At 51.5% G+C, this 7,500-nt stretch overlaps 29 non-coding genes across 29 annotated transcripts; 24 read left to right on the forward strand and 5 right to left on the reverse strand.

Annotated features, from left to right (window-relative positions):
* Positions 1-333: 333 nt before the first annotated feature.
* trnap-ugg (transfer RNA proline (anticodon UGG)) lies at positions 334-405 on the forward strand. The gene has a single exon. It is a non-coding gene; the product is annotated as a tRNA-Pro (tRNA).
* A 97-nt stretch (positions 406-502) lies between these two features.
* trnai-aau (transfer RNA isoleucine (anticodon AAU)) lies at positions 503-576 on the forward strand. The gene has a single exon. It is a non-coding gene; the product is annotated as a tRNA-Ile (tRNA).
* Positions 577-672: 96 nt separating this feature from the next.
* trnaf-gaa (transfer RNA phenylalanine (anticodon GAA)) lies at positions 673-745 on the forward strand. The gene has a single exon. It is a non-coding gene; the product is annotated as a tRNA-Phe (tRNA).
* A 136-nt stretch (positions 746-881) lies between these two features.
* Positions 882-953, forward strand: trnaq-uug (transfer RNA glutamine (anticodon UUG)). The gene has a single exon. It is a non-coding gene; the product is annotated as a tRNA-Gln (tRNA).
* Positions 954-1,105: 152 nt separating this feature from the next.
* Positions 1,106-1,178, reverse strand: trnaa-agc (transfer RNA alanine (anticodon AGC)). The gene has a single exon. It is a non-coding gene; the product is annotated as a tRNA-Ala (tRNA).
* Positions 1,179-1,707: 529 nt separating this feature from the next.
* trnap-ugg (transfer RNA proline (anticodon UGG)) lies at positions 1,708-1,779 on the forward strand. The gene has a single exon. It is a non-coding gene; the product is annotated as a tRNA-Pro (tRNA).
* Positions 1,780-1,876: 97 nt separating this feature from the next.
* Positions 1,877-1,950, forward strand: trnai-aau (transfer RNA isoleucine (anticodon AAU)). Its single transcript has one exon. It is a non-coding gene; the product is annotated as a tRNA-Ile (tRNA).
* A 96-nt stretch (positions 1,951-2,046) lies between these two features.
* On the forward strand, positions 2,047-2,119 carry trnaf-gaa (transfer RNA phenylalanine (anticodon GAA)). The gene has a single exon. It is a non-coding gene; the product is annotated as a tRNA-Phe (tRNA).
* A 129-nt stretch (positions 2,120-2,248) lies between these two features.
* Positions 2,249-2,320, forward strand: trnaq-uug (transfer RNA glutamine (anticodon UUG)). The gene has a single exon. It is a non-coding gene; the product is annotated as a tRNA-Gln (tRNA).
* Positions 2,321-2,434: 114 nt separating this feature from the next.
* Positions 2,435-2,506, forward strand: trnaq-cug (transfer RNA glutamine (anticodon CUG)). Its single transcript has one exon. It is a non-coding gene; the product is annotated as a tRNA-Gln (tRNA).
* A 154-nt stretch (positions 2,507-2,660) lies between these two features.
* Positions 2,661-2,733, reverse strand: trnaa-agc (transfer RNA alanine (anticodon AGC)). Its single transcript has one exon. It is a non-coding gene; the product is annotated as a tRNA-Ala (tRNA).
* Positions 2,734-3,262: 529 nt separating this feature from the next.
* Positions 3,263-3,334, forward strand: trnap-ugg (transfer RNA proline (anticodon UGG)). Its single transcript has one exon. It is a non-coding gene; the product is annotated as a tRNA-Pro (tRNA).
* A 97-nt stretch (positions 3,335-3,431) lies between these two features.
* Positions 3,432-3,505, forward strand: trnai-aau (transfer RNA isoleucine (anticodon AAU)). Its single transcript has one exon. It is a non-coding gene; the product is annotated as a tRNA-Ile (tRNA).
* A 96-nt stretch (positions 3,506-3,601) lies between these two features.
* On the forward strand, positions 3,602-3,674 carry trnaf-gaa (transfer RNA phenylalanine (anticodon GAA)). The gene has a single exon. It is a non-coding gene; the product is annotated as a tRNA-Phe (tRNA).
* A 129-nt stretch (positions 3,675-3,803) lies between these two features.
* On the forward strand, positions 3,804-3,875 carry trnaq-uug (transfer RNA glutamine (anticodon UUG)). Its single transcript has one exon. It is a non-coding gene; the product is annotated as a tRNA-Gln (tRNA).
* Positions 3,876-3,989: 114 nt separating this feature from the next.
* On the forward strand, positions 3,990-4,061 carry trnaq-cug (transfer RNA glutamine (anticodon CUG)). The gene has a single exon. It is a non-coding gene; the product is annotated as a tRNA-Gln (tRNA).
* Positions 4,062-4,215: 154 nt separating this feature from the next.
* trnaa-agc (transfer RNA alanine (anticodon AGC)) lies at positions 4,216-4,288 on the reverse strand. The gene has a single exon. It is a non-coding gene; the product is annotated as a tRNA-Ala (tRNA).
* A 524-nt stretch (positions 4,289-4,812) lies between these two features.
* trnap-ugg (transfer RNA proline (anticodon UGG)) lies at positions 4,813-4,884 on the forward strand. Its single transcript has one exon. It is a non-coding gene; the product is annotated as a tRNA-Pro (tRNA).
* Positions 4,885-4,981: 97 nt separating this feature from the next.
* On the forward strand, positions 4,982-5,055 carry trnai-aau (transfer RNA isoleucine (anticodon AAU)). Its single transcript has one exon. It is a non-coding gene; the product is annotated as a tRNA-Ile (tRNA).
* A 96-nt stretch (positions 5,056-5,151) lies between these two features.
* On the forward strand, positions 5,152-5,224 carry trnaf-gaa (transfer RNA phenylalanine (anticodon GAA)). The gene has a single exon. It is a non-coding gene; the product is annotated as a tRNA-Phe (tRNA).
* Positions 5,225-5,360: 136 nt separating this feature from the next.
* trnaq-uug (transfer RNA glutamine (anticodon UUG)) lies at positions 5,361-5,432 on the forward strand. Its single transcript has one exon. It is a non-coding gene; the product is annotated as a tRNA-Gln (tRNA).
* Positions 5,433-5,546: 114 nt separating this feature from the next.
* Positions 5,547-5,618, forward strand: trnaq-cug (transfer RNA glutamine (anticodon CUG)). The gene has a single exon. It is a non-coding gene; the product is annotated as a tRNA-Gln (tRNA).
* A 154-nt stretch (positions 5,619-5,772) lies between these two features.
* trnaa-agc (transfer RNA alanine (anticodon AGC)) lies at positions 5,773-5,845 on the reverse strand. Its single transcript has one exon. It is a non-coding gene; the product is annotated as a tRNA-Ala (tRNA).
* Positions 5,846-6,374: 529 nt separating this feature from the next.
* trnap-ugg (transfer RNA proline (anticodon UGG)) lies at positions 6,375-6,446 on the forward strand. Its single transcript has one exon. It is a non-coding gene; the product is annotated as a tRNA-Pro (tRNA).
* Positions 6,447-6,543: 97 nt separating this feature from the next.
* Positions 6,544-6,617, forward strand: trnai-aau (transfer RNA isoleucine (anticodon AAU)). The gene has a single exon. It is a non-coding gene; the product is annotated as a tRNA-Ile (tRNA).
* A 96-nt stretch (positions 6,618-6,713) lies between these two features.
* On the forward strand, positions 6,714-6,786 carry trnaf-gaa (transfer RNA phenylalanine (anticodon GAA)). Its single transcript has one exon. It is a non-coding gene; the product is annotated as a tRNA-Phe (tRNA).
* Positions 6,787-6,915: 129 nt separating this feature from the next.
* On the forward strand, positions 6,916-6,987 carry trnaq-uug (transfer RNA glutamine (anticodon UUG)). Its single transcript has one exon. It is a non-coding gene; the product is annotated as a tRNA-Gln (tRNA).
* Positions 6,988-7,101: 114 nt separating this feature from the next.
* Positions 7,102-7,173, forward strand: trnaq-cug (transfer RNA glutamine (anticodon CUG)). Its single transcript has one exon. It is a non-coding gene; the product is annotated as a tRNA-Gln (tRNA).
* A 154-nt stretch (positions 7,174-7,327) lies between these two features.
* Positions 7,328-7,400, reverse strand: trnaa-agc (transfer RNA alanine (anticodon AGC)). Its single transcript has one exon. It is a non-coding gene; the product is annotated as a tRNA-Ala (tRNA).
* Between the last annotated feature and the right edge of the window lie 100 nt (positions 7,401-7,500).

Consider the following 7,500-nt stretch of genomic DNA (forward strand, 5'->3'; position numbering starts at 1 on the left):
TTTGTTTTTAGACTCATTTCTTCTAATGCTTGCTTGTTTCATTCAGTGTTTTTAATGTTGTTTTTTGGGCTTTCTTGTTGTTGTTGCTTTATTACAAACGATCCACTTGGCTTTCACAAGATTGTGATCCTGTATCAGAAGTGACTGTTGCGGTCAAGTAAGTCTGCACCCCTGAGGACCGTAACAGGGTGAGTAGAGCAGGGCAGAAACAAGTTTCTCAGAAATCGAGGTGCTTTTTGCCACAAGCGCAGACTTCCGGATGCTCCCTGCATTCAAAGCCACGTGAAGAGCGTCGCTCGAGGACAGGCGGCGGTGCGCCAGCTGCGTGAGCGTGGCTCGTTGGTCTAGGGGTATGATTCTCGCTTTGGGTGCGAGAGGTCCCGGGTTCAAATCCCGGACGAGCCCGTGGTCAGGCTTGGTCCTGAAGCTTTTCTGCCTGCTAAGGGGCCCACGAGCAGTCAGCAAACTTTGGGGAAATTGGGCAGACGTCTGGCCGGAGCCAGGCCGGTTAGCTCAGTTGGTTAGAGCGTGGTGCTAATAACGCCAAGGTCGCGGGTTCGATCCCCGTACGGGCCAACGTCTTTTGTTCTCTGTTAGCTCGTCTCTGCTCTTCTCTCAAAGCGACGGGTGGTGTCACTAAAACCCCTGCAGACCAAACCCTAGGTGGATGTGGCCGAAATAGCTCAGTTGGGAGAGCGTTAGACTGAAGATCTAAAGGTCCCTGGTTCAATCCCGGGTTTCGGCAGATGCAGCTATCTTTTGTCTTTTGGTCGAGGGTGGCCAGTGACCAAAACTCACTGGGATACAACCCCTCGCTCTGACTGGTTCCCCCTAGCCGCAACACTATCTACCTCCAGGTCAGCTGTCAAAGAGGCGCTCGTGGTTCCATGGTGTAACGGTAAGCACTCTGGACTTTGAATCCAGCGATCCGAGTTCAAATCTCGGTGGAACCTACGTGCCTTCTTGCGGCAGATAAAAACAAAAAAGGCTCAACTTTATTTTTGTTGCTGGTGAGCCGTAAGCCACTTCTTCTTTGCTTTCCTCTGAGCAGCGGCCTCTCTCGTCAAGGTTCCATGGTGTAATGGTTAAAAGGGCAGGAGCCCTTTGGAGAATGCGGGCATCGATCCCGCTACCTCTCGCATGCTAAGCGAGCGCTCTACCATTTGAGCTAATTCCCCTGGCCGCAGAAGGCAGAATCTTCTCCCTGTTAGGTCCACCACCATTATTGAATCCATTCAAAGGCCCACTTTCATTCCTTTGCCTTTGACCTTGTCTCGAGGTGTGTCATTTCTTCCATTGCAGTTAATTTTTTCTTTCTTTTGTTGTTGCTATTTGTCTTCTTTGCTTTTGGTTATTATGATCGCCGCCAACTTGTTTGTTTTTAGACTCATTTCTTCTAATGCTTGCTTGTTTCATTCAGTGTTTTTAATGTTGTTTTTTGGGCTTTCTTGTTGTTGTTGCTTTATTACAAACGATCCACTTGGCTTTCACAAGATTGTGATCCTGTATCAGAAGTGACTGTTGCGGTCAAGTAAGTCTGCACCCCTGAGGACCGTAACAGGGTGAGTAGAGCAGGGCAGAAACAAGTTTCTCAGAAATCGAGGTGCTTTTTGCCACAAGCGCAGACTTCCGGATGCTCCCTGCATTCAAAGCCACGTGAAGAGCGTCGCTCGAGGACAGGCGGCGGTGCGCCAGCTGCGTGAGCGTGGCTCGTTGGTCTAGGGGTATGATTCTCGCTTTGGGTGCGAGAGGTCCCGGGTTCAAATCCCGGACGAGCCCGTGGTCAGGCTTGGTCCTGAAGCTTTTCTGCCTGCTAAGGGGCCCACGAGCAGTCAGCAAACTTTGGGGAAATTGGGCAGACGTCTGGCCGGAGCCAGGCCGGTTAGCTCAGTTGGTTAGAGCGTGGTGCTAATAACGCCAAGGTCGCGGGTTCGATCCCCGTACGGGCCAACGTCTTTTGTTCTCTGTTAGCTCGTCTCTGCTCTTCTCTCAAAGTGACGGGTGGTGTCACGTAAACCCCTGCAGACCAAACCCTAGGTGGATGTGGCCGAAATAGCTCAGTTGGGAGAGCGTTAGACTGAAGATCTAAAGGTCCCTGGTTCAATCCCGGGTTTTGGCAGATGCAGCTTTCTTTTGGTCGAGGGTGGCCAGTGACCAAAACTCACTGGGATACAACCCCTCGCTCTGACTGGTTCCCCCTAGCCGCAACACTATCTACCGCCAGGTCAGCTGTCAAAGAGGCGCTCGTGGTTCCATGGTGTAACGGTTAGCACTCTGGACTTTGAATCCAGCGATCCGAGTTCAAATCTCGGTGGAACCTACGTGCCTTCTTGCGGCAGATAAAAACAAAAAAGGCTCAACTTTATTTTTGTTGCTGGTGAGCCGTAAGCCACTTCTTCTTTGCTTTCCTCTGAGCAGCAGCCTCTCTCGTCAAGGTTCCATGGTGTAATGGTTAGCACTCTGGACTCTGAATCCAGCGATCCGAGTTCAAATCTCGGTGGGACCTGCTTTTGCCACGAATGTGCGCAGGGCCCGTTCTGAGAAATTCTTTTGACAGCAGTGGGCCCCAAAGGCTCACGCAACTGCGAGGGTACGTTTCGCACCGCAAAAAGCGCAGTCTGTCTCCTTGGGGACGTGCGCGTAAAAGGGCAGGAGCCCTTTGGAGAATGCGGGCATCGATCCCGCTACCTCTCGCATGCTAAGCGAGCGCTCTACCATTTGAGCTAATTCCCCTGGCCGCAGAAGGCAGAATCTTCTCCCTGTTAGGTCCACCACCATTATTGAATCCATTCAAAGGCCCACTTTCATTCCTTTGCCTTTGACCTTGTCTCGAGGTGTGTCATTTCTTCCATTGCAGTTAATTTTTTCTTTCTTTTGTTGTTGCTATTTGTCTTCTTTGCTTTTGGTTATTATGATCGCCGCCAACTTGTTTGTTTTTAGACTCATTTCTTCTAATGCTTGCTTGTTTCATTCAGTGTTTTTAATGTTGTTTTTTGGGCTTTCTTGTTGTTGTTGCTTTATTACAAACGATCCACTTGGCTTTCACAAGATTGTGATCCTGTATCAGAAGTGACTGTTGCGGTCAAGTAAGTCTGCACCCCTGAGGACCGTAACAGGGTGAGTAGAGCAGGGCAGAAACAAGTTTCTCAGAAATCGAGGTGCTTTTTGCCACAAGCGCAGACTTCCGGATGCTCCCTGCATTCAAAGCCACGTGAAGAGCGTCGCTCGAGGGCAGGCGGCGGTGCGCCAGCTGCGTGAGCGTGGCTCGTTGGTCTAGGGGTATGATTCTCGCTTTGGGTGCGAGAGGTCCCGGGTTCAAATCCCGGACGAGCCCGTGGTCAGGCTTGGTCCTGAAGCTTTTCTGCCTGCTAAGGGGCCCACGAGCAGTCAGCAAACTTTGGGGAAATTGGGCAGACGTCTGGCCGGAGCCAGGCCGGTTAGCTCAGTTGGTTAGAGCGTGGTGCTAATAACGCCAAGGTCGCGGGTTCGATCCCCGTACGGGCCAACGTCTTTTGTTCTCTGTTAGCTCGTCTCTGCTCTTCTCTCAAAGCGACGGGTGGTGTCACGTAAACCCCTGCAGACCACACCCTAGGGAGATGTGGCCGAAATAGCTCAGTTGGGAGAGCGTTAGACTGAAGATCTAAAGGTCCCTGGTTCAATCCCGGGTTTCGGCAGATGCAGCTTTCTTTTGGTCGAGGGTGGCCAGTGACCAAAACTCACTGGGATACAACCCCTCGCTCTGACTGGTTCCCCCTAGCCGCAACACTATCTACCTCCAGGTCAGCTGTCAAAGAGGCGCTCGTGGTTCCATGGTGTAACGGTTAGCACTCTGGACTTTGAATCCAGCGATCCGAGTTCAAATCTCGGTGGAACCTACGTGCCTTCTTGCGGCAGATAAAAACAAAAAAGGCTCAACTTTATTTTTGTTGCTGGTGAGCCGTAAGCCACTTCTTCTTTGCTTTCCTCTGAGCAGCGGCCTCTCTCGTCAAGGTACCATGGTGTAATGGTTAGCACTCTGGACTCTGAATCCAGCGATCCGAGTTCAAATCTCGGTGGGACCTGCTTTTGCCACGAATGTGCGCAGGGCCCGTTCTGAGAAATTCTTTTGACAGCAGTGGGCCCCAAAGGCTCACGCAACTGCGAGGGTACGTTTCGCACCGCAAAGAGCGCAGTCTGTCTCCTTGGGGACGTGCGCGTAAAAGGGCAGGAGCCCTTTGGAGAATGCGGGCATCGATCCCGCTACCTCTCGCATGCTAAGCGAGCGCTCTACCATTTGAGCTAATTCCCCTGGCCGCAGAAGGCAGAATCTTCTCCCTGTTAGGTCCACCACCATTATTGAATCCATTCAAAGGCCCACTTTCATTCCTTTGCCTTTGACCTTGTCTCGAGGTGTGTCATTTCTTCCATTGCAGTTAATTTTTTCTTTCTTTTGTTGTTGCTATTTGTCTTCTTTGCTTTTGGTTATTATGATCGCCGCCAACTTGTTTGTTTTTAGACTCATTTCTTCTAATGCTTGCTTGTTTCATTCAGTGTTTTTAATGTTGTTTTTTGGGCTTTCTTGTTGTTGTTGCTTTATTACAAACGATCCACTTGGCTTTCACAAGATTGTGATCCTGTATCAGAAGTGACTGTTGCGGTCAAGTAAGTCTGCACCCCTGAGGACCGTAACAGGGTGAGTTGGGCAGAAACAAGTTTCTCAGAAATCGAGGTGCTTTTTGCCACAAGCGCAGACTTCCGGATGCTCCCTGCATTCAAAGCCACGTGAAGAGCGTCGCTCGAGGGCAGGCGGCGGTGCGCCAGTTGCGTGAGCGTGGCTCGTTGGTCTAGGGGTATGATTCTCGCTTTGGGTGCGAGAGGTCCCGGGTTCAAATCCCGGACGAGCCCGTGGTCAGGCTTGGTCCTGAAGCTTTTCTGCCTGCTAAGGGGCCCACGAGCAGTCAGCAAACTTTGGGGAAATTGGGCAGACGTCTGGCCGGAGCCAGGCCGGTTAGCTCAGTTGGTTAGAGCGTGGTGCTAATAACGCCAAGGTCGCGGGTTCGATCCCCGTACGGGCCAACGTCTTTTGTTCTCTGTTAGCTCGTCTCTGCTCTTCTCTCAAAGCGACGGGTGGTGTCACGTAAACCCCTGCAGACCACACCCTAGGGAGATGTGGCCGAAATAGCTCAGTTGGGAGAGCGTTAGACTGAACATCTAAAGGTCCCTGGTTCAATCCCGGGTTTCGGCAGATGCAGCTTTCTTTTGTCTTTTGGTCGAGGGTGGCCAGTGACCAAAACTCACTGGGATACAACCACTCGCTCTGACTGGTTCCCCCTAGCCGCAACACTATCTACCTCCAGGTCAGCTGTCAAAGAGGCGCTCGTGGTTCCATGGTGTAACGGTTAGCACTCTGGACTTTGAATCCAGCGATCCGAGTTCAAATCTCGGTGGAACCTACGTGCCTTCTTGCGGCAGATAAAAACAAAAAAGGCTCAACTTTATTTTTGTTGCTGGTGAGCCGTAAGCCACTTCTTCTTTGCTTTCCTCTGAGCAGCGGCCTCTCTCGTCAAGGTTCCATGTTGTAATGGTTAGCACTCTGGACTCTGAATCCAGCGATCCGAGTTCAAATCTCGGTGGGACCTGCTTTTGCCACGAATGTGCGCAGGGCCCGTTCTGAGAAATTCTTTTGACAGCAGTGGGCCCCAAAGGCTCACGCAACTGCGAGGGTACGTTTCGCACCGCAAAAAGCGCAGTCTGTCTCCTTGGGGACGTGCGCGTAAAAGGGAAGGAGCCCTTTGGAGAATGCGGGCATCGATCCCGCTACCTCTCGCATGCTAAGCGAGCGCTCTACCATTTGAGCTAATTCCCCTGGCCGCAGAAGGCAGAATCTTCTCCCTGTTAGGTCCACCACCATTATTGAATCCATTCAAAGGCCCACTTTCATTCCTTTGCCTTTGACCTTGTCTCGAGGTGTGTCATTTCTTCCATTGCAGTTAATTTTTTCTTTCTTTTGTTGTTGCTATTTGTCTTCTTTGCTTTTGGTTATTATGATCGCCGCCAACTTGTTTGTTTTTAGACTCATTTCTTCTAATGCTTGCTTGTTTCATTCAGTGTTTTTAATGTTGTTTTTTGGGCTTTCTTGTTGTTGTTGCTTTATTACAAACGATCCACTTGGCTTTCACAAGATTGTGATCCTGTATCAGAAGTGACTGTTGCGGTCAAGTAAGTCTGCACCCCTGAGGACCGTAACAGGGTGAGTAGAGCAGGGCAGAAACAAGTTTCTCAGAAATCGAGGTGCTTTTTGCCACAAGCGCAGACTTCCGGATGCTCCCTGCATTCAAAGCCACGTGAAGAGCGTCGCTCGAGGACAGGCGGCGGTGCGCCAGCTGCGTGAGCGTGGCTCGTTGGTCTAGGGGTATGATTCTCGCTTTGGGTGCGAGAGGTCCCGGGTTCAAATCCCGGACGAGCCCGTGGTCAGGCTTGGTCCTGAAGCTTTTCTGCCTGCTAAGGGGCCCACGAGCAGTCAGCAAACTTTGGGGAAATTGGGCAGACGTCTGGCCGGAGCCAGGCCGGTTAGCTCAGTTGGTTAGAGCGTGGTGCTAATAACGCCAAGGACGCGGGTTCGATCCCCGTACGGGCCAACGTCTTTTGTTCTCTGTTAGCTCGTCTCTGCTCTTCTCTCAAAGTGACGGGTGGTGTCACGTAAACCCCTGCAGACCAAACCCTAGGTGGATGTGGCCGAAATAGCTCAGTTGGGAGAGCGTTAGACTGAAGATCTAAAGGTCCCTGGTTCAATCCCGGGTTTTGGCAGATGCAGCTTTCTTTTGGTCGAGGGTGGCCAGTGACCAAAACTCACTGGGATACAACCCCTCGCTCTGACTGGTTCCCCCTAGCCGCAACACTATCTACCGCCAGGTCAGCTGTCAAAGAGGCGCTCGTGGTTCCATGGTGTAACGGTTAGCACTCTGGACTTTGAATCCAGCGATCCGAGTTCAAATCTCGGTGGAACCTACGTGCCTTCTTGCGGCAGATAAAAACAAAAAAGGCTCAACTTTATTTTTGTTGCTGGTGAGCCGTAAGCCACTTCTTCTTTGCTTTCCTCTGAGCAGCAGCCTCTCTCGTCAAGGTTCCATGGTGTAATGGTTAGCACTCTGGACTCTGAATCCAGCGATCCGAGTTCAAATCTCGGTGGGACCTGCTTTTGCCACGAATGTGCGCAGGGCCCGTTCTGAGAAATTCTTTTGACAGCAGTGGGCCCCAAAGGCTCACGCAACTGCGAGGGTACGTTTCGCACCGCAAAAAGCGCAGTCTGTCTCCTTGGGGACGTGCGCGTAAAAGGGCAGGAGCCCTTTGGAGAATGCGGGCATCGATCCCGCTACCTCTCGCATGCTAAGCGAGCGCTCTACCATTTGAGCTAATTCCCCTGGCCGCAGAAGGCAGAATCTTCTCCCTGTTAGGTCCACCACCATTATTGAATCCATTCAAAGGCCCACTTTCATTCCTTTGCCTTTGACCTTGTCTCGA

The sequence above is a fragment of the Garra rufa genome, unplaced genomic scaffold (genome assembly GCF_049309525.1).
Source record: "Garra rufa unplaced genomic scaffold, GarRuf1.0 hap1_unplaced_001, whole genome shotgun sequence".
In the NCBI taxonomy this organism is placed as follows: domain Eukaryota; kingdom Metazoa; phylum Chordata; class Actinopteri; order Cypriniformes; family Cyprinidae; genus Garra; species Garra rufa.